Source organism: Bombus pyrosoma, linkage group LG6 (assembly GCF_014825855.1).
Source record: "Bombus pyrosoma isolate SC7728 linkage group LG6, ASM1482585v1, whole genome shotgun sequence".
Taxonomy (NCBI): Eukaryota; Metazoa; Arthropoda; class Insecta; order Hymenoptera; family Apidae; genus Bombus; species Bombus pyrosoma.
In genome coordinates this window covers 11,386,029-11,408,352 of record NC_057775.1, presented here as the reverse complement: position 1 = coordinate 11,408,352, position 22,324 = coordinate 11,386,029, and the positions used below count along the sequence as shown (strand labels likewise).

At 40.6% G+C, this 22,324-nt stretch overlaps 1 protein-coding gene across 7 annotated transcripts in view; it reads left to right on the top strand.

Moving 5' to 3' along the window:
- LOC122568532 (teneurin-a) overlaps positions 1–22,324 on the top strand; it is a 699,158-nt gene that overhangs the window by 525,451 nt on the left and 151,383 nt on the right. The gene's annotated exons all lie outside the window — the stretch shown is intronic.

Here is a 22,324-nt window from a genome sequence, read left to right as displayed (position 1 = left end):
CGTTTGGAACATGGGCAAGATCTCGTCGTCCATAAAACCAGTCGAGTCTTTCTCAAGCTGGACGAATGCAGATTGCGATGGACCGGTCCAACGAGATAGCTGTTGCTCGCTATAAGGCTAGATAAGCCACAATTGTGCAGAAATGCGTAAGAGAGGTTGGGTGTAATTAAGGTTGATATGACGCCGCGGGGGACGCGATTGCGGCGTTAGGGCGGGGGTGTAATTTGATGAGCCTGACGTAACGCGAGCGATGCGTGATTTCTCTGCGTATACCATGCTAAAGGGCGACTGGCACGGTGGCAGTCTCTATTGTGATTAGAGTAAAAGTCCATTGTTTTAGTTCGTTGGGCGTGGAGAATAATTGGTGGATAGAAATGGAAGGTAGTGATTGGGGGAGATAGAAGAGCGATACGACCGTAACATTTTACCGTATTTGAAATGTTATTCTTTCTGTGCCACTGAAAAATTTAACTTTGCATTTAATTCAGTCATGCAATTTGGAATGTTGGATTATGTTAGAATTAGAAGGTAGATGAAGAGTTTTTTATCCGGCCACAAGCTACTGCATACCATTTTAAATTAAATTTGCAGCAAGCACTTCACCTGTTTTCATGAACCTGATAAAAAATCCCAAATTCCCTCGTGTACAACATATTCTCAAATCCCTTGCCAACTTAAATCCCTCCGACTTACGGCAATCATGCTACCGTACTGCCTCGAACCACTAGAAACATTACGCTCTGGGGCCAATTCGCTCACCGATTTGGTTTAACAAAATACCCAAAATCAACCCTGCTGAACCAACTCATAAACCAACCGCCCTGCTTCAATCACGCTACTTCATAACAACAATACTCGCACCTAGAATATGTATTCCCAGCAGGACGTAATTAGAAGGTGCACGTAGAGCGGTCTGGGGCATCGAATTGTAGAAAGTTCTTAAAGGCCGCAATCCCCGGACGCAGATTAATTCCTGGGAAACATCCTCGTAATATCTATTGCTCTGCAAGCAGCGGCCTAGTCTTCGGTTTCCGTATTGCTCGTCAGCTCGCCGACAGAACCGTATTATTGCGCGGAAACTCAGTCCCGTTACTACAATACCGATGGATGCCTCGCCAGATTCCCTTCTAGAATTTTCATTGGCCACAATTTCCCTCTCACCTGAAATTTAACCTTAAAAAAGTTAACAACAAACAATCAAACCTTTTAACCATCTCCCTCGTGGAATTCTTCCTTTCCATAATCCTCACCCACCGAAACACCGCGTAAAACTGGAAACATCCCGCAGAGAAGTCTTCGATCTTATCTTCAATCTTCTAAGCTTTCAAACTAAAACTCCGTAATCTCGAATTCTGAACCTAAGCCAAACTAATCAAAAATTTCACCCTGCTAAAAGCTATCAATAAACAATCCTTACCTCTCAGCCTTCCTCTCATCGTGGATTTCTTTCTACCCACAATCCCCTTTTACCGTGTTACTACCGGAATCAGCCCCCAGAAGAGCCTTCAACTTCGTCTCGAAGCTTCGAAACTTGCAAACCGAGAACCCCTAATTTTAAACCTAACCCAACCTAACGAAAAATTCGACCGTAAAAAGGTTATTAATAAACGATTCTTACCTTCTAACCTGCCTCTCGTCGTGAAGTTCCTTCTGTCCACGATCCCCTTTTACCGTGATACCACGTAAAACCGAAAACATCCCCCAAAAGAGCCTTCAACTTGGTCTCGAAGCTTCGAAACTTCCAGACCGAAAACCTGTGATCTCAAATTCCTGTTTCTCCGACGAAACCGAATCTAACATGTAGCCCTAATCCCGGCACAGGAAGAAAAAGCAGGACACGATCCGTGAGATGGAATCTCCCAGTTTAAATACATTCGAGAGACAGTGAGAGGCAAACACAAAGCCACGCTGCTCTTGTTGGAGGGCAGCTCATCAAGGGGATTAAGGGTGCAGCACCCTCTGTCTTCGCGTTCGCGGTAAACGCAATCCATCAACCCTTCCTTTTCGACCTGGTCCTCGAGTGGCTGAGTCCCCTATAACCACGCTAGATTAACGTTTCAAGAATCGCGGAGTCACCGACGAAAATTACCGCACATTGACGATTTCTGGCCAGAGATCGACGAGTGATGAAAGGATCGCGGATTACGTCGTGCTCCTCTCGCGTTAGAGGGTCCACGAGGATCCTTACGGGTAGGACGAAACCGCGGTTCCGAATACAAAGGACCTCGTTGGGATACGTATCCGCGGGGACTGCTCATAGCAGGATCGATTTTCGGTTCCAGAGTAATCGGAGCATGGCCGAGCGATCTGTAGAAAGGCGTTAACGATGAAATTTTTGACCATGATCGAGGTCATCTGCGATATTCATTCTAGCTTTATGGTTTCCAAAGTTATTTTTGCTACGACGTTTGAACTTATAGCTTGAATTAATTATCGCTAAGAGCATATATATACACACATACACACACACGCATATATATATACAGGGTGGTTGGTAACTGGTGGTACAAGCGGAAAGGGAGTGATTCTACGCGAAAAAAGAAGTCGAAAATATAGAATAAAAATTTGTCGTTTGAGGCTTTGTTTTCGAGAAAATCGACTTTGAATTTTCGCTCGGTACGCGTGCACTTTATCACGTCTCGTTATAACGGATCTCACTGTAGATCGTTGTCTCGATGGATATTATCGCAGTTTAAGTTTGTTTTTGCCGTAACGGAAGATTAGGAATACATAATGAAATAATACGAAGTAATCGTAAAGTTTATTATTACAAAAATTGCTGAAAATGTTACCCATTCCGCCGAACACATAGTTCTGCTCTTCTAATTAAATTTCTATGAACACTTTCTAACGTATTCGATTGTTTTAAAGTATGAAAGGCTACAATAATCTTTTCTTTCGTCCGTACCGAGCGAAAATTCAAAGTCGACTTTCTCGAAAACAAAGCCTCAAACGAAAAATTTTTATTCTACATTTTCGACTTCTTTTTTCGCGTAGAATCACCCCCTTTCCGCTTGTACCACCAGCTACCAACCACCCTGTGTATATATTAGGTTGTGCGAAAAATGTCTTTCTTTCGCAAACGTGTTTTTTACAACAGTGCACCGTCATACAAACGTGAAACCAAGTCTGTGAAATGTCGCGGTGTTTATCTCGACAGAAGAAAATGGATCGTACGAAGTTCGACAAAATAATATAAACCAAAAAACGTTGTGCGTCTATTGTTTCCTCATAAAACGAAAGAAACTTCTCGGACAACCTAATATATTTTATATGTAAAATAATTGAAGCTATTGGGAACGAAATAATTTATTGAAATCATGAGCTTCGAGACTGTGATCGTTAAGATACTCGTGTGTACATAAGAATATGTGTTCCACGTATTACACGTACAGGGCCTGTGAACAAGCGTCATTACAAATTTCTGATAGACCTTTAGTGGTCTATCATAATTTCTCCACGTAATTACTTCATAAAATATTCGTTATTCGTAGGTTTTACAACTACGACACCATCGTGTTCAGCGAGGTAAATTACACTTTGGGGCGGACAACTTGTTTGGCGTGCAGCGAAATTGTAAATGCTAATATCGAATAATCGTATATTGTCCCGAAGGTTGTTCAACCAGAGATCGCGTGACCGTCACGCTCGTGTGTTACGTCACTCGAAGAGTAATCCTTCTCGAGCTTGGCCCCCTCCCACGCAAGTTAGGTGTACGTTCGAAGGAAAGTGTGAAACTTGAGAAACGATTTAATTGCCTTAAATTTTAGCAAGTTACCCGAGGCGGAAGTAATAAAGCAAAGTTGGCAGAATTTATTCGAAGGTATAGAAAAGTGCTGGTATTAATTCTTGAAAAACAAACTAATAGACAACATACGTATTGTATATATTTTGTAACTGTATATATCAATATGCAAGAACTACAATATTGAAATATACGATTATACTTTCAATATTCTATTACTAATATTTAATATTATTTTATTATTGATTATAATAATTCGTGTTTCATGTTTTAAAATAATAATTTTAAGACACCAGTTCCTGAAGGTTTTTGCCGTAGAGAATGGAAAATTGCAAAATCATTTGATTCTATCTTGTAATATTCTTCCATTTCTAGTTGTTCTACAGATTCGTGCACTTTGTATAACATCGGATCATCACACTCGTGTTTTATTCATCGCTGTGTGTTAGTTTGTATATTTCGTAAATGAAACACTTCTTTCATATCGTATACAAATAATAAATCGGCGCAGTCATCCGAGGAACAATCTCTGTTACGCTTTCGCGTGTACAACGAACGTTAAACGCGAACTTTAAACGACCAGTCCACATTAATTCGAGGATCACGCAATAGTGTCGTGTGTACCTCGAGTATCGTCCCAGAAACGAATTTCGCTTTTATCGGACCCTATTGTGTCCCGACTTTAGCACAAGTTAAGATCCGTTTCCACGAACACGTAATTTTCTAAATACCGTGTTTCATAAACTGTATGCGTTGTTAACAATTGATTACAATGTTTTATACACAGGGTGTCAAAAAAGACGATAGAGGACGTTCGCGTACAGAAATGTTGTACGAGATTTATTTTTCAAGTTCTACGAAGCTCCTTCTCTGTTTCACTCGGTAATTCATTGCATTGTTTTATACACTGAGCGACAAAAAAAAAAAAAAAAAGATTTGGTCTTAAACACCAAAGCAATGAAAGATATTCGTATATAAAAATGTTGTTAAAAATATATCTTTCTTATACGAATAAAACTTCCTCTCTATTTCAACGAGATAGAAGAAGATTAATTAAAGAATGAGAAGAAAATTGAAATTAATAAAATTTGCGAACGAACAAAATTGAAGATGAGATGAAATGTTAGTGTCGTTTCACTCATAGTGAGAAACACGAATTATGAGTACGATTCATTGACTCGAACTGCTACCACTGTATTATTATTTATAACTCGAGAACAAGCTTCATTTTTCTGTGAACTTTTTTCATTATCTTCATGTACAGAATCACACCTTCTAAATGTCCGTCCGCACTTTTCCATATTCCGTATAATCCATAGTCTTCATAGCGTTTTAATCGAGCAAGCAACGCGACACTCATTTTACACGGTAGATTAGCTGCCAGTAGAACCAGTGCGAGTTTCTTCTCACAGAGAGCCACGTGCTCGTCGAATAGAACTAATTTCTGTCCAAACAAGCCGCGAGGCACGAGAAGGGAGATGACGCTTTTCGTCGCCGATGATTATCGATGTCGTCTGCCAATTTGCCCGAGCACAGTTCGGAAAGAAAGCGTCAAAGGATTTTTTCAGTGGTTGTTCGTTAAAAGGGACCGAGACATTTTTCCCGCAGTCAAGCCGCCGGTGTTTGTACGCGAACCGGGAAAAAATAATTTATTTGCCTTCGCGAGCGTAGTCGAACGATTTCGCCTTTCGACCAAACGACCGTTTCTTTCGATTTTCTTCCTTTGCCCGCCAAACGACCGTATTAAATGACTCATCGTCCTCTCTTCTTTTTTGTGTGTTACAGGTACGTAGTTTTACCTTCCGTTGGCTGCACCACGAATCGGGATAACGAACGAAAAGGACCGAGGTAAAAAGATTGGAAATACTTTTCGGGGCTGGGTTATCTAAATCTTCGATGCTGCCGATACGACGGACGTCGTGGGTGAATATTAAAGTGAAAGGATTAGATGAAAATTAGACAATGAAACGGACAAATCATAATTTTTCTTTGGTAATCATTTTTATACTTTCAAACAACCGGCGATTTTATATTCGGAATGAGCAGAGTTTCGATAAAAAAAATGTAGGTTTCTCAATGTATCTCATATTAGTCGCGCTTCTTACCAAATCATTAGACGACGAGGTACCTCTGGTCTGCGTACCTTTACGCAATTTCATATATGTCGAAGTAACTACTTCAAGGAAAACTCTACATCTTTATTTATGTATATCCGTGACCTGGAGACTGCTATTACGCAGAAATATTCTAAATAAGGAGCGGTGCATGTTATTGTACCCTTGAATATACATTATGTTTTGGGTTGCAAGGTCTAGGAACAAAGGAACTAATAAACAGATTTCTATTTATGTTCCCTGTAGCCTCTAGCCCGAGCTATAAGGTTAACATTTTTGGTAGTCCTTTTGCTAGAAACATATGAACGTACCCTATCATTCCATTGTCTAGTAACTAAAAGAGTAAGGATCTCAATCAGCATATACTTATACATTATACTTAAACGTATACCTTTAATTTGTAGCGGCACAATCTCGTCGAATAAATCTCACGATCGACCATCCTCTACACAAGTCCTCTACAAATTATCTCAATATACTTTTCTATTACAAATTCATCCGCTCGTTCTTCAATCAGTCAACCTCAACCCCAACAATATCCTTATAAGCATAGCTGGAATGGAGATCAGTTTCGGTAAACGTTATAACAAGCTCTTTAACTTCGATATCTTTTTACCTTCGAATTTCCTGTAATTACATAAATATCCATAGTCCAGTCATTTCGCATGACAGTTCTTATTAACTCAGCCTCGGTATAATCTACGTACGAGCTGCTGTACGTATAATAAAACAATAGCTGATATGGCGAAAGCAATTGGAATTTGCAATGTCGATCCGGTCAGACGTTCCCTCCCCCACCCGCCCTCCCTTCGTGATTTTTTCAAAGGACCACGTCCGCGCGGCTCGGGGATTTACCTTTGACCGTGACATGAAAGGAATTAGAGCTAATAAATTTCGGGCGTCGAGGTCGCGTCCGTTTCCCCTCCATTCGATTGCCGGAGTGTATCCAGGAGACGGACGATAATATACGATCCGGCAGAGCGCGAATCGTGCTCGCTGAAAACGCGCGAAAGAGATTCTTCGTGAGATCCGCCGGTTCCCTGTCTGTCGCGGCAGCCCTTTGATCTGCTCTACCCTTCGAATTTTCATTCCCTTCACCACCAGCCCACCCTATGCCTTCCTCCGTTAATTCTTCTTTTTTTCCTAGCGGTGACACGGCCCTGGCCCGGTAATAAGCGCGATGTCAGCTCGCTCTGCCGTTTAAACGGGGGAAACGCTTCAATTCTCTGTTCCCATCAACCGAATACCCAGCGCTATCGCGTAGATAGATTTCGTGAGATTTCGTGAATACGGTTGGACGAGAGGCAATCGGTCGTAGGTTCAGGAAGATTTCTATGATTTCTTCCGCGTATAAAATGCCGTGCCACGAAAGATACATCGTCGGCCTTGAGTGGTAGATGATGGGAGTGGCGAATCCAGAAATCTTCCTCGGGGAGGCGAGATGTGTAAAGGCAGATAAATATTCATTCTTGGAACCTCTTTTACAGGATTTGAAATTTATCTGTAATTTATATTTTAATGCGTCTATCTGATGCCATAGTCGAAATAATTGAATCAACGTCGATCATACGTCTAAAATGTTTCTCGGAATATAATACGATATTTTGATGTTTTATTTCTCTCGTATCCTTGTATGAACAGTATCCTATGTTCTGGATCCGCCACTGGATTACGGTTACAATGAAACAAGTTCCATTTCTAATACGTATCAGCAGATGTCCTAATACTTGGGACGGCAGTGCAGTTTGAGACACTCGTTGAGAACTTGGCTCTAGGAAATTGAAAATCTTATGACAATCTGCCTATTCGACACGTGTGCAATTCAATGGTGCAATCCTACAGCTAGTAGAACGAAAAGGTTTCAGCTTGCTTCGGGTCAGCTTATTTAATCCGCGATCAACCGAATCACATTGGGGCACGTATTTACAAGGAAAAGAACGGAAGGTATCTTCCATGACAAATCGAATAATTGTAGAGCAGGCAGCAGGTCCTCGGGGATCTCGGTGAAACTATCGGGTTACCGGCTGCCACCCCAGCCTCTCAGGGAAAAGATAAGCAACTCGATCTGGCCAGAGATTTCGAGGTACTCGACGTAATACCTAACGGGCTTTCAATCATCGATATAATCGAGAGGCATCCGTAGAAAAGCAACAATGCAGTATCCATACACGTACACATGCCGTGGTACACGTGTACTAAATTATCTTCTCCTCCACTGAAACATTTTCAGAACTATCAACGTTGTGCAAAGTTTTGCAAATATTATCCCTAGAAATATTAACTTTGCATAATGACACGTAACATATAAGAAATTACTTGTTATATTCGTGCAACCAAGTAGCATGATTTCGTAAACTCAAGATTTTTCCACTGTATTGCAGGAAAAATCAATTCCACTAAATCATACCGTATCGATTTTCCTGTCACTGTGCGTGTCTCCTGTTTCGACCTATGGGATCCAACTATTCTTCAACGATTCCAATCAAAAACTCTAAGATCCTTAATAGATGCATCTTGGTATTGGTACCTACAGTTAAAGAAGAAATATCCAAATTCAGTAGTAGATATAACACAAGAATTAACAACCACGAAAACCCACTAGTTACTCAATTACTTGACACGATGGATCAGATCCGCAGGCTAAAAAGACATTAGTTTTAAACTCTAGATTTAAACATTAGATTCAGCTAGAATCAAACATACGATAGTCATTTATTATTATTCACGTTATAGTCCCACGCCGGAATAATTTGCTTATAATTCTCAATGAATTGATTGTAAACCACTTGCAAATAAAAGGAAAAAGACTAAAGAGAAAATTGACCTTACTAAAGAAATAAAATAGACAAACTGGAAGATGGGGTAGCCAAACTGGGGGTAGCCATCCGCATGTTATTTAGCAATAAAGCACGAAAAATTTACCGAATGTCCAGCTGGACAAATTGTAAAATACAAATTGAATAATAAAAAAGAAAAGAACTGTGCGCGAAAAGAAAACTTTCTGCGATTGAATCGCGTCATCGCGTCGCATTAATACTTTTCACTCGCGGTATCGAGATTATCGATCACCCAGGGAACGAGTTTATTCAGATACGAAACAATTAATTATCAATATAATTGATCTACTCGGTGGACCATCGACCTACTGTTTTTCCAGAGTTTTTAATTTCTTTGACAATTGATAATCCCGAATTAAAGGAAGAGGAACTGGGTTATTTGGACGTTGTCCAAGGAAGCCAGTTGCAGGATCGACGAATGCTACAAGTTTAAATAGCGAAATTGCCGGGGTATAAGTAACAGGCGGCTTGCAATATTTATGGCAAGCTAGTGAAATCCAATTGAATTCATTATCTATTTAATAAGAATGCTTCTGACGACGGGACACCGTCTGCGTTTAAATCGTAGCGATTGAGGTCTTAAGGAAGATCCCGTTTATCGTAATTGTTCGTTAAGAAGATGTATTCTACGTTGTAAAGGATCGGATATAAAATAGAGAAAAATACTCTGTCGATCAATGAAGTGATTCTGTTTCAAGGATCAAGCCTCCATAAGTGGATTTTTCTTTGCTCGCAAAGGAAGAATTTCAGAAGCAATCGAACAACTGTTTGTTAACGCTCACTATAAATAGAAGATCGTCTGATAGCGATATAATGGCGCAACGATGAGATACAATTTTCGAATTAAGATAAAATATTTACTGAGAATGGACGGGTGTTGTGATAAAAGCTAATTCTCCAACTAGAAACTTTTATCAAAATAGAATTAAAAGTTGACGAAGGCAGATCAATTCCAGATAAATTATTCCTTCCACATATAAATACGATATAGTTTAATTCGAACAAAAATGAAACGCGCAAAGGAAAAAGCATGGATCTATAGATAAAGAATCCAATATTTAAGAAATTGGCAATCCGAATAACGAGCCAACTGCCTTTCCCGGTTAACAAACACCATCTTTCTCCATAGTCCTTCAGAATACGGTACCAAAATTTGGTCACTCATTGTCGTGTCACCCCGTATAAACAACGTATCTTTGTCAGAACGGTTGGAAATAACAGTCGGTCAAAAATTAATGCCCCAGGCCGGGAATGAACGACGAAAAGTGGGGTGGCAGGGACAAGGTGGTAGGACGATACGGCAGGAGAGCAACCCCCGTTGACAGGACCCTTCGCAGCGTGGGCGAACACAATGAGGATAAAGCGAGTTGAATGCAACATGCACGCGGGTGCGCTCGCGCATTCGCTCGTCCACTATCCTTTTGAGGAGTCCTTCGTGTCCGTTTCTCGGAATTTCCATAATCTCTGTGGTCGAGCCGGTGGTCCAGACAGATTTATCCCTGTCTTCCTCTGCGCTATGTCCCCGAGGCTGGTCCCCTTTTTTCACGGAGCTCTTAAATCTCTCGAGAGCGAAGCAGCTAAAAGAGGAAGGATGACTGTCAATCACGATGCGCTTTCTCTCGGAGTGTACGAAATGACGTGTTCTTCAGACGGACCACGAAGCGATTACGGACGATGGGATGAGCATTTTTTCAATGACCGGTTGTTGTTGAACGTAAATCAGGAAGAATTTGTAGCGGCGCATGAGCTAGAGGACAACTCGAATCATGTTGTTTTGCCTCAGAGTATCAATATCGTTAGGATACGCATAATGTAATAATAAATAAATAAACTCCGGGCAAAACAATGTCGCCGCTACGTGCAACCGTCAAAAAAGACGAATTAAAATTTTCCGGCTAAAATTCACTACTCCTCCAACCTCTTATGCACAGGTAGTTCAAGGAAATCAAAGCAGACCGATAATCTATAGTGATCAATCACAAAATAGTGTTTCTAGTTCACAAAACACGGATAACTTCAATAGGCTTGGAAAATTAATCGCGAAACAAACAGAGCAAATTAATAACTTGCTATCATTGCTTACAATCATCGTGGACAAATTAACACGCTCCGACGTAAACTAAAACCAATACGCGTAGCTCTTTGGAATGCTAACGGTCTAACTCAACATAAATACGAACTAGAACTTTTCCTAAAACAACAAGAAATCTCATAATCATGAACACTTATAATCCAAGTTACAATACCACGCCAAGATAATTTACTTATAATTCTCAATGTGAATTGATTGTACAAATTCTACCAAATAAAAAAATAAATTTTTCCGGCTCTCGCCCGACCAGTATAAATAAACGAACGCGATCGTAAGGTGGCCAGCTTTTCAGTCTCAGCCTCGAGCGATTTTATTAGCGATCAATACACGGTCTTTAGCGAATCAGTTAATACCGAGCGTCTTAGCGAACATTCTCTGTATTTATTAATTATTTTTAAATATATTTGACGTTTTCAACGTCGAGTTATCTCGTCATTTGAACCACACGACCAACCATCCTCTACAAATTTATCTTTTTATATTCGTTGCCCCTTACAAACTTATTACGACGTTGATACTTCGTTACTCGAACTACTCTTAGAGGCTGGAAAATAAAACCGAGTAATCACGTACAATTCTGTTTCTAAATGGGACGAGACGTATAGACGTGTACGACGATCGGTTAGCAAAGTTGGTACGTAATTGTTTTATGCCGCTTCTCTAGCAGCAGAATACGATACGTCGTTTCATCTTTCTTTCATCTCTCTACGTTTTGTCAAGTAACGTTCTTTAAGTAGGCCACGTGTAAAAGCCATAATCATACGGAGCGGTAGTTGGAAAGATCGAAGGATGAAAAACGAGCGCAGTGCGGACAGAGTGAGGAAATGGGAGTAGAAAAAAAAAAGGTAACCACCGGCGAGACTCGCGACCGATCCTCGGACGGGATAAAATGAAATAATTCTCGCTGTCAGTCGAGTTCGAAACCCTCCTCCCTCTTTTCTCCTCGTTCTCCCGCGTTCAATCGGCGTTTCGTATTTTCGCGTCAGAGACGAGGATGGAGGAGAGGAGGAACCGTTCGCGACTCGTTCGCCGGATAATTCCGCGGAAATTAAATGCCAGGAAAGAGATGGAAATTACTAGATCGTTGTTATTGGCCAGTTTTCGCGGCAATTCTTTCGTCGCGCAGATCGCGCCTGATTCGTTCGAACAGAAAATCACGTTCGTATCGTGCATTAACTTTAATATACAGGTAGAAAGAAAGATTTGATAAATCGGCTAGGATTTTAGTTGGAACAGAAATCGAGGTGGAATCACGAACACTGCAATGGTAAATAGATTCGGTGGGAATCTTTTGGCAGACTCTGTATATCGAGGATGCGAAAAGCTACGAGGCCATGCTACCTCGAGATCATGAAAAGGCATCGGGTCAGTGGAATATCAAAAGGCTACGGTACTTGCAATACACCGTCTGTGTGTCAAGATGAAACGTTACTTTTCTAGAAAATGTAGGCAAATCTGGTCGTGTCTTATTACTGTTTAGATTTCGGTTCTTTGTAGGGTCTTTCCTTCCGATGCAAGCAGCAAGAGTTTCCAGTCACGTAAAATGATGTTTGGATGAACCGATGTTTAAAGGAATATCAGTCGAAAAGAATAATTCGGTATTTTTACATAGGAAGGTTAATATTTATCTTTAAATCTTTATATATCGAAGAACCAATCCCATTTCACGTTTTCAATAATAATAATTTCCGACACTGTTCAATCGAGAGAAACTAAAAAAAAAAAAAAAAAAAAAAAAACAGAAGAGAGACGCGAGTTGAACGAAACTTAAATAAAAAGCAACGACTGCGGACAGCACGAAAACCAAATATATAAAGCGTTAATGACGCACGTGGTTCGCCATTTAAAAATTCCCCTTTTCCTCGCATTCGGAATAAAAATAAAGAAACTGTCCGATTCGCGAGTGATACGTTACACGCGCCATTTCCTCCATCAACTGGGAACGTGTCTCTTCTCATCCGCGAGCCAGTTCTCCACCTCGAGCAAACTACTTAAAACACGCTCTATCTTCCCATTTAACAGACGAAAAATTTTCTCAAAAGCCATTTTCCCTACCGCTCATCGGCTGGGAGGTTGTTATTCCACGTCCGTCCCGGCGAATTGTTTATCCGGCAAACAGATCCTCCAGCCGATGTCAAAAGAGCGTCGTGCACTCTTCATTCTCGCAAGGCTGTCCGTTGACGCGTCTAGCTTCAGCCAGCGGGCGTGAGAGAGATGAAACACTGTGGGGTGAGCAACCGTTGGAGGTCGCCTAACACGTGGCTATGACAGTCTCGCCCGTTCGATCCCTCGAGCCAGCCATCCTGGCCATTCCCCGCGTCCCAATTCAACGGGAATGATGATATCGAGCGACAATAATTGGAAAACTTATTAAACCCTTTCCCCCGGGTCCGACGTATTATTCTTTGGCCGGGCGACTGGCGGGAGTAATCATCGTCGTTGAATACTATGCCGTTTCTTCACGGTTTATTGTAAGTTCGATTAATAAGAAAGAAGCGCGAAAGAGTTGTTTGCTCGCCTTTGTGTCTCTGTTCCGGTTGATGGAGTATCGGTCCGGGTTTTATTGATGGACAGGGGAGCAGAAGTAACGTGGAATATCCTCGGAACGCGGATATTAATTTTCATTTGTTTAATTATTCTCTCTGTAATGCCACGTCACTTGGAGATTACGCACCCTCGCAACAATATTTCTACAGTTTTATTTCCGCTGTAATCAATTGCATCTTTGTTTTTTTTTTTTTTTTTATTACCAGTAAGTACAATATGCTGGTGGCATGAAGTTAATTAGTTTTTGTATTTATAACATCGCGATCTCTAGATTTTTACCTTTTTATTGGATTATCCGAAATGTTTCTTTCGTTTTGTAAGGAAATAATAGGCGCACAATGTTTCTTGTTTTACATTAGTTTATCGAATTATACACGAACGTAACAACAGAAATAGAACGAAATTGATCATACCTAATTCAATAAAATAATGTAAAACAGAAATTGTTGTTCGTCTATTATCACCTTAGGAAACGAAAGAAACTTTTCGCACAACCTAATAGTAGTAGAACAATTCTAATTACGAAAGAGAAAGTAAAAAAAATTCGATAACGCGATGACTAGATAACGCGTTAACTGTTACTAAGGTGATACCGATACGTGTAATTACAGAAAAAATTAATTTCTTATTCCTCGAAACTTTTATATTGATCATCGTGCGAATCAACTATTTGGACAACAAAGCGTGCGGTTCATAGCCCAGTTCCGTCACAGTATGGAAACTGAAAATTCCCTGTGACACGATAAATCACGCGATTCGCGAATGGATATTGATTCTGGATACGCGAGCGCCATTCGACGAGACGTTGGCCGAGCGCATTCAACTTCTTATGTCCGTGCCAGTGCTATCGAAACTACGAAATTACGTTTCCCAAGTCGTAACTTTGACTCTTCTTCGAGTTTTGTTCCACGCGTCCAATGAATCCTACACATAGTTGCGAATTTCGTCCAACGGACATTCACCGGCATTTTGATCAACTTCTGCTCCAACTCGATCGCCTTATACCGTAATGTTACAATATTTCTTTATGTAGCAATATACGCGTATCTATAGCTTCAGCCATAATTTCACTTCTACCGTATCCGAACTTTGAAGTTAGAAATTACTAATATGTAGCGGCACATGAGCTACAGGACAATTCCAATCATGTTGTTGTTTTGCATCGGAATATCAACATCGTTAGGACATACAAAATGTAATAATAAATAAACTCCGGGCAAAACAATGTCGCCGCTACGTGCAACCAGATACAGTCAGATCTGTGCGCATGATTGTGGACAGAAGAATGATATGTAAACGGTACATCGTAGATAAATCCAAACAACTGAAAAAATTCGACTGGCTCATTGGCAGACGCTCCAACAGAGTACAATAACGCTATATAAATCCATATTGAAACTAGTTTGGACCTATGGGATCCAACTCTGGGGAACAGCGAGTAATTCCAACATAGAAATTCTTCAACGATTCCAATCAAAAACTCTAAGATCCTTAATAGATGCACCTTGGTATGTTACCGACGAAACGATACATCGCGACCTTAAGATACCCATAGTTAAAGAAGAAATATCGAAATTCAGTAATAGATATAATATAAGAGTTAACAACCACCAAAACCCATTAGTTACCCAATTACTTTTTTTTTTATTTAATACTTTGCATTCACAATTTGTCCAATTTGGTAGAATTTTGTAGCTGTTTGATTATCATGAGGGTGGCTACCCTCAGTGGGGCACCATCTTCGTGTTTGTTAGGTTATATCCTTTGTGAGATCTGCTGGGTGTTTCCTTTTCAGCCTTCTCCCAATTACTTGACACGACGGATCAGATCCGCGGACTAAAAAGACACTACCCTTTAGATTGAAGCATTAGATTCAACTAGAATCGAACATATTATAAACTCTTACAATCCAAGTTACAGTACAACGCTAAATTCAATAATTTACTTATAATTCTCAACGAGAATTGATTGTAAGAAGTCTACCAAATAGGAAAAAAAAGCGTGCAACCGTCAAACGAAGACGAATTTGAATTTTCTCCATGTTCTCCAGACCTGGAAGATGGAGTCCCGCTGGGGGTAACCATCCACATGCTATATTTTATCATTTATAGCTATAATACTTTACCAGATGTCCTACTGGACAAATTGTAAAAATTTATATAAAGAAATAAATAAAAATATTCTCCAGAAGTCAGTGAGTCAGTGATGCGAATCAATCTCGGTTATCAGTTAGTCGCGAACGATCTTATTGGCCATTTGTACACTGCCTTCAGCGAATTCGTTAGTACGAACGTTTTAGCGAATATTGTCTGTATTTATTTATTAATTATTTTAAAATATACTTGACGGTTTTCAACTTCGGGTTATCTCGTTATTCAAACAACATGCCCACACAATCATACAAATATTTCCCTGTTTTAAAATTATTAAATTAAACATATACTAAACTCTGAGAATGTGAAATACACAGACAAAAGATAGAAATAAGAACGAACGACAGGAAGGCAGAAGAGTTTAATAAATGTATCTATACAATCACTAGTGCAACGAGTACATCTAGTATTTAACATACTAGCATATTTATTTTAAAGATTTCAGCAAATGTATACATCGAATAACAAGTGTACATGCTTGATACATTAATATATTAACTGTAGCAACTGTGTTAGTCTGTGAAAATACTCGGATAATCTTAAAACATATTGATCTAGTGAATTATACATTTATACGTTTCTAACACGAGTTTATAAGGTAGACAGCATGATAGGATCCTATTATTTCTATGAAAGCATTCACCTACACGTTCACAAAGCAAACATCGTCTGGAACAGAACTTAACTGCTAGAGCTTCCAACGTTCAAAGGTAACTCGATTTCCAAGAAGATACCAAGGGCAGAAAATTTATGTCTCTCCTTAACACTGTAACAGATCTATCGCATCGAATAATAGCCGAATAATTCTTAGAATCCCAGTGTATACAAGCCGTGTATCATAATGTAAAACGCTTAATGCGGTGAATTAATAAAGTACTCGTTTTCTTCGCAGCGTAGAAACAAGGGAAAGAAGAAAGTTGTTTAATTTGATAATCGATATCGGTATGTTTAGCGTAGGCGTAGTTTTAGAAAGTTATTTTCTAATTTATAGTCTTCTCTCTGTTCGTTGCCCTTTAGAACAGTCGTTCCTAACTTCTTTCGTTACAAGTAGATGGAAGGTGGTATAGTGGAAAGTGTATTGCGATAGTTGTAATTCCATTGAACGCCAGAGCTATCGCAAACCAATCGATGCGACTATGTTTCTTCTTTTAATCGAATGCTTCGTTTCGATTGAAATTTACTTCACATATATTAATCGATTTTTATACGAAACGTCGTTGTATCGGCAATAGCCAACACGATCTATCCCTAAGCATATCCTCGTAACTATAAACATCTCGAAGATGGTATCCCCCTGAGGGTAGCTATCCACGTGTTATTTAACAATTAAGTTAGAAAAATTTACCAAATGCCCAGCTGGACAAATCGTAAAGTACAAATTAAATAATAAAAAAAAACTATTGTATGATCTTTACTACGATTAGTTTATTTACAACAAATGAATTAAACAGATGTTGATTAAACAGGAAACGATGGTTGTTTAACGTGAACTAATCACAATAACGTATTATAATTAAGACAACTAGATAGTTAATTTGTAACTCTCGTCACCACGGATCCAACGCCCTCTCGACAACGCTATCTCCACGCGTCGCAGTTCGAACGTTTCACGAATCGGGTGAAGAAATTGAACTTTGTATATGATAATAGAATGTATTATGCAAATCCAACAGAGTGACGGTTGGAAGTGTTACAACAGAATGATTCAAAGTGCTACAAGAGACTGATTCAAAATCTTTTAACAGACTGGGGCGAGCGCTTATTTTGGAGGACTTTTATACTGAGGTTATAGTCCCTCTGGAGGGGTTGTCGTCTGGTGTATCTCAGAGGCGTCTATTCCGTTATTGTTTCGATGTCTGTGGTATGCAGGATGTCTAGCCTATCCTATTGCTGTTTCTGAGCGTGTGACACTAGCAACACTCTCTCGACAACGCAATTCGCACTCTCTGAACTCGCAAAGACTGTTAATTCGTTTTTGTCCCTTAGCAACCCCTTGTCTTTTGTCTTAGCCCCACCACGTTCCACATGTTCCGCAACCGCTTGCTTATAACTCGTCCGATATCTCTTAGGCTTTTCGTCCACGATACTACACTATAAACACATTTGTCAAGCTGTGTCGCTTTCTTAAATGGTATGCAATATATTATTTTCCCTTGCAACGTCGCAATAATCCTGGCCATTAAAAATTCCCGGTTCATACGAAAGGTCCCCTATTTCTCTTATCCCAAGACAATTTATTCTTTATTTCCAGTACCGATTCATTTTTCTTAACCTATCTAGCCATAAAGGGGATGATAGACTCGTCCTTCCTCCAGGACGTTCTCGTTCATCTTCACATGTGTACACGTATGTACGTTTGTCGCGAGCGTGCGCGAAGAGACACGTCGGCCTCTCTACACCAGCGTAAAAGGACACGCTGGATTCAGTAAAGTGTCGTATGCTGCTTGACTTCATAAATAAAGATTCCCCGGTGCCGACCTCTATCAGAGAGGCTTTTTAAAATCTGCTCCACGCAGAGAGAATGTGTAATACAAGCGAGAGGCGCGCGCCACTCTTAGCCCACGCTCACAGAGAGACGCGATCTTCAACCGTTGATTCCTTTTGCCCTTTCTCGCTTCGGGAAATATCCACAGACCGACGTAGACGGTCGCGCTCTGCGGAACGTTTTTAATTTCGATGCCGCGCCGAGAGAACCTCTTTGCGCCGCTGTCGGCAACAGTCTCTTCCTCGGATCGTATTTCGATGCTAATGCGAATGGATTAATGGTAGGTTAGGATCATTTCAAATTTTTGAGAAAGAGTTCTGTTGAATAATAATGTCGCACGAGCGAAAGCTTCTGCGAGAATTTTGAAAGAGTTTTGTGCGAGTTGTGCCAGAGGTCATGCGACCGGTTTAATTACTCAGCCAATCATTTGTCTTTCGTTCTTGCTTCTTAACGATTGTCGTTAGTTGTATCGTGCATGTTACTCCTTTTAGATTTTCACTTTTCTTCAGTTTCTCGATAAATACATTATTTTGCAAATAAAATGTCCTGTACCCGTGTCGCGTTATTCGAAAGCGGTAAGAAGATAAAGGCGGAGACAGTATACTATATTAATAGTCATGTGCAAGTCAAAATTTCGTGAATGACCATTAAGAATATAAATCCTCGACAGATTTTGTTCTCGCTCGTACATTCGTAATGTTATCCACAACAGCGTAGGAGATATACGTAGGAAACACGGAGAAAATATGTATAAAGAATGGAGCGACATAATTCTCGGAACATCCTGCTGCGAATGGTACAAGCATCTCTCGATCTCGTCGGTTCACGCTGTTCTTCTACGACCGTGTCCCGATTTCTTTAAGAAATGCGTCGGTACAGGATAATATTTCCAAGCAATTTCCGACTATAAAGAATACATTACGCTCTATGAACACGAAAGTTAATTATCCAAAGACACTAGGTTACAAATCAGAAGTTACATGCTTGAATTTTTATTTATGTGACTCTTATCACATCTACCTGCGATGCAATTATTATTCCATTTCTCCTACCAAGTATTAATATATTACCATAAAGTCTTCGTTTTATTCCTTGCATCTACGACAATCATTTTACGCAACACCTTGGGTATCACGTACTATGCGTAACAGATTTGTATTAACGTGAACATAGAGTATACAATTTCATGCATTTTTAAACCAAAGCACGAGAGCGATAAAATAAAAAATTACCAGCTAAACAATATGACGTGTTCTTTTCTATAAGCGCGACAAATTGACTCGCAACGGCGGAGTCTGGAAATGGACGGCAGAGAATTTAACGAAAAGCCTGTATGGCGGAAACGTTTCCATAGAGCCTTTTTATAAACAGCTGGAAGCGTAGACCACGGGATATCATGCACGCTGGTCGGAATCGACGTAAAACTGTGCCGCCGTACAACCGTTTGCCGCACTAACAAGACGCTAGTTACAGTGTCATTAGCTTTATGGAGGTTGCTCGTTGTTACTGCGTAATAGTACGAGTACGGTGAAAGCATCAAGTGACCATCTGAATGTCTCACTTCGTTAGGCTCGACGCTCAAAGCCGATCCTACTCTACGACCCTGTGAATAACTTCCTCTTTCAGAGATCTCGTTACTTTTCTCCGATGTACACGTCCTCTCATTTTTAAAACAAACCGAGAAAAATACGCCAGAATAGCGGAGATAATGTGACAAACTACTAGCGGTGGTTTTTATAATACGAAAGAGCAGCCAAGTATTCCGACGTGAATTTGAAATTTATTCTCTCGCCGTAGCAAGCAGGTAAATTTGTAATAGCTTAATTTTGAAATTAACCCATAACTGGAATTTCGATGTAACTTTACACCGATTCGTCATAAACACAAATTTGTCGTAACCATACGAACTGTTCTTCCTATCTTCGTATCTGTTTCTTTTACTATTCTCGCATCTTAAATTCACCACCGCGTTTCGCACATGCGGGACACCCCGTACGAACTCGTTACACGAACTGTTTGTTCTCCGGCGGATTCAGATAAATGGAGTTCTACTGTACTGTAAATAAAAGTCGTCTCGGAAGTTGTTCGGCGCACTTACGAGTAATCTCACAGTCGACGTCCGCGTTCAGAGGCAGATATCGCGACGGGGAAGCCCCATTCTCTCGGAAACCGTATATAATTACAGACAGATTGTTTTCGCGATCCTGGATCCCCGTGTTTCCGCTCGATCCGTTCATTCCACTCTGTAATTATAAACTTCGCCAACGAAGAATGCTCTTTTATCGGGGCAAATTTTCCCGACCACTCACCCCCATCTAACCAGCCACCCTCCTCCCTGCCTCGTTCTTTTACTACGCCGAGATATTCCAGATTTTTCCGTTCGTTTTTCTCCGCTGCGCCAACTTTATCGCCAACTTCCGCGACGACGTAATGAGAGAATCGAAGAGTATCGTGGCCACAGCGATCCGTTGCCTGATAATGGTGATTCAAACTTCTTGCGTACTTATTATTTACGTACCTAGTCTCTAAAATGGAAACGCGAACGTCATATGACCCTACGAAAGATAATTCTTTGCACAAAGTTTTATAAAAAGCGAAGATACGTCGAAGAAATTAATAAATGAACGGATATTTGCTTTAATAATATTTGATACGAAACTGGAATACTTAAATTCGAAGCGAAAAATCATGAAATTTATTGTTTCCACGAATTTGATAATTGTAACGTGAAAGAATACAATTGTGCGGTGATCGGTAAGCTACAACGACCGATACCATGGCCCATTTAATTCGCTAGAAACGCCGATTCTTGTAGCGACGTCAGTGATCGGCTTGTCGCGGAAAAACCAATGACAATTCTTTTTCCGTTCGAACGACGGCAGCCGCGACGAAGGCGGAAGTAACATTGATTTCACGTCCCAGACACACCTTGCTGTCACACGGCGCGCTTCATCCTTTTAAACAGGCCTGTCCCGTGCGCGCGCGCGCGCGCGCACCCACACACATAGAGACACGCGCGACGTCGAGCCACATAAAATGCAACGGGGTTCGCGAGAAATAGGCGCGGTATGCTCGTTCCCATTTACACTCGACGTTTTCCCGTGTCTCATTGCTTTCCACGTTCTTATACATATAAACGCAAAGATAACTGCACCCCTGTCTGAAGGAAATTTCAGACAGGAACACCTACATATCTCTTAGCGATAATTGGCACCCCTGTACTATGTCAGACACATAGCATTTTTGACGCTTCCTGTTCGCGTGAAATGTTAGTTTAGGTAATTTAAGTGGCAGACGGTTGCATGGCGGATAGTAAGATGGTTTTTACGACTATCTTATCTGTCTAAACTTAGATTTGGGCCACATATGGCCCCGACTACGAGTAGTTATAATGTTGAATGGTAACAAGTTCTTATTAGTAGTAGCAAGTTAATGCCAGGAGTAATCAACATGAAAAACTGCAAAATTTCATCACATCTGTCTTCCAATTAGCCAGCGAATGAATTGCTTCGCAAAACTCCACTACGTAAAGAACCAACGAAAAGGAAAGAAAAATCTGCGCGAAATATACGGCGGTCTTTGATGTGCGTCGTCCTCGAGGTTGTGTTCAACGGGATAAACCGGCCAGCTGTCTCAGCGTCCGAGTGGTTGTGCTGGCCGCCTCCTTACGATGTGATCATCTGACCCGGCGTTGTCCTGTGTTTCGCGAAGAAAGCGCAGACGTAGCCAGGAAGTAGCCTTCTCTGTAATTAGCGTCTTCGTTCGCCTCTTTGACAAAGCTTCGTTCCTAACGAGCACGGAGCACGCCGGCTAACAGGTAACCCCGACCACTGGAAAACCTTGCGTCTATTGCTCGAACAATCTTGCCCGTCTTCGTCACGAAAGTCGCTTCCAAGAACTGTCTGCTTCTCCATTGGCCAGTCTCTGTGATTTCGTGCGGTGCCGCATTTTACACGCTCCTCTTTCACTTTGCACATTATCGTCTTTTTGGGCGGAGGGCTGCAGAGGGGTGGAAATTGAAGAAGGACGAATGTACAAATAAACGAAGTTCCAAGAAATTCGACTTTATACAGAAAGTGATATAAGGTTGTTTTAAAGTTCAACGACAAACGCTATCGTATCGCGAGTGAATTATTAGCGTAGCATTCGCTTCTACGGCGAACAATTTCTATAAAAGAAAGAAAAATCAAATCTTCGATTCCTCGCGAGATGTTTCATCGATGTCCATATAAAGAAGTCCTGTGTAATACTATAAATCGATATGTAGTAAATGCTCTTTGGCAAGAACGTGTCTACTAAATTTTTGACGGTCGGGCACGTTTGCGATATCATATGGAAAATTTCATAGGCA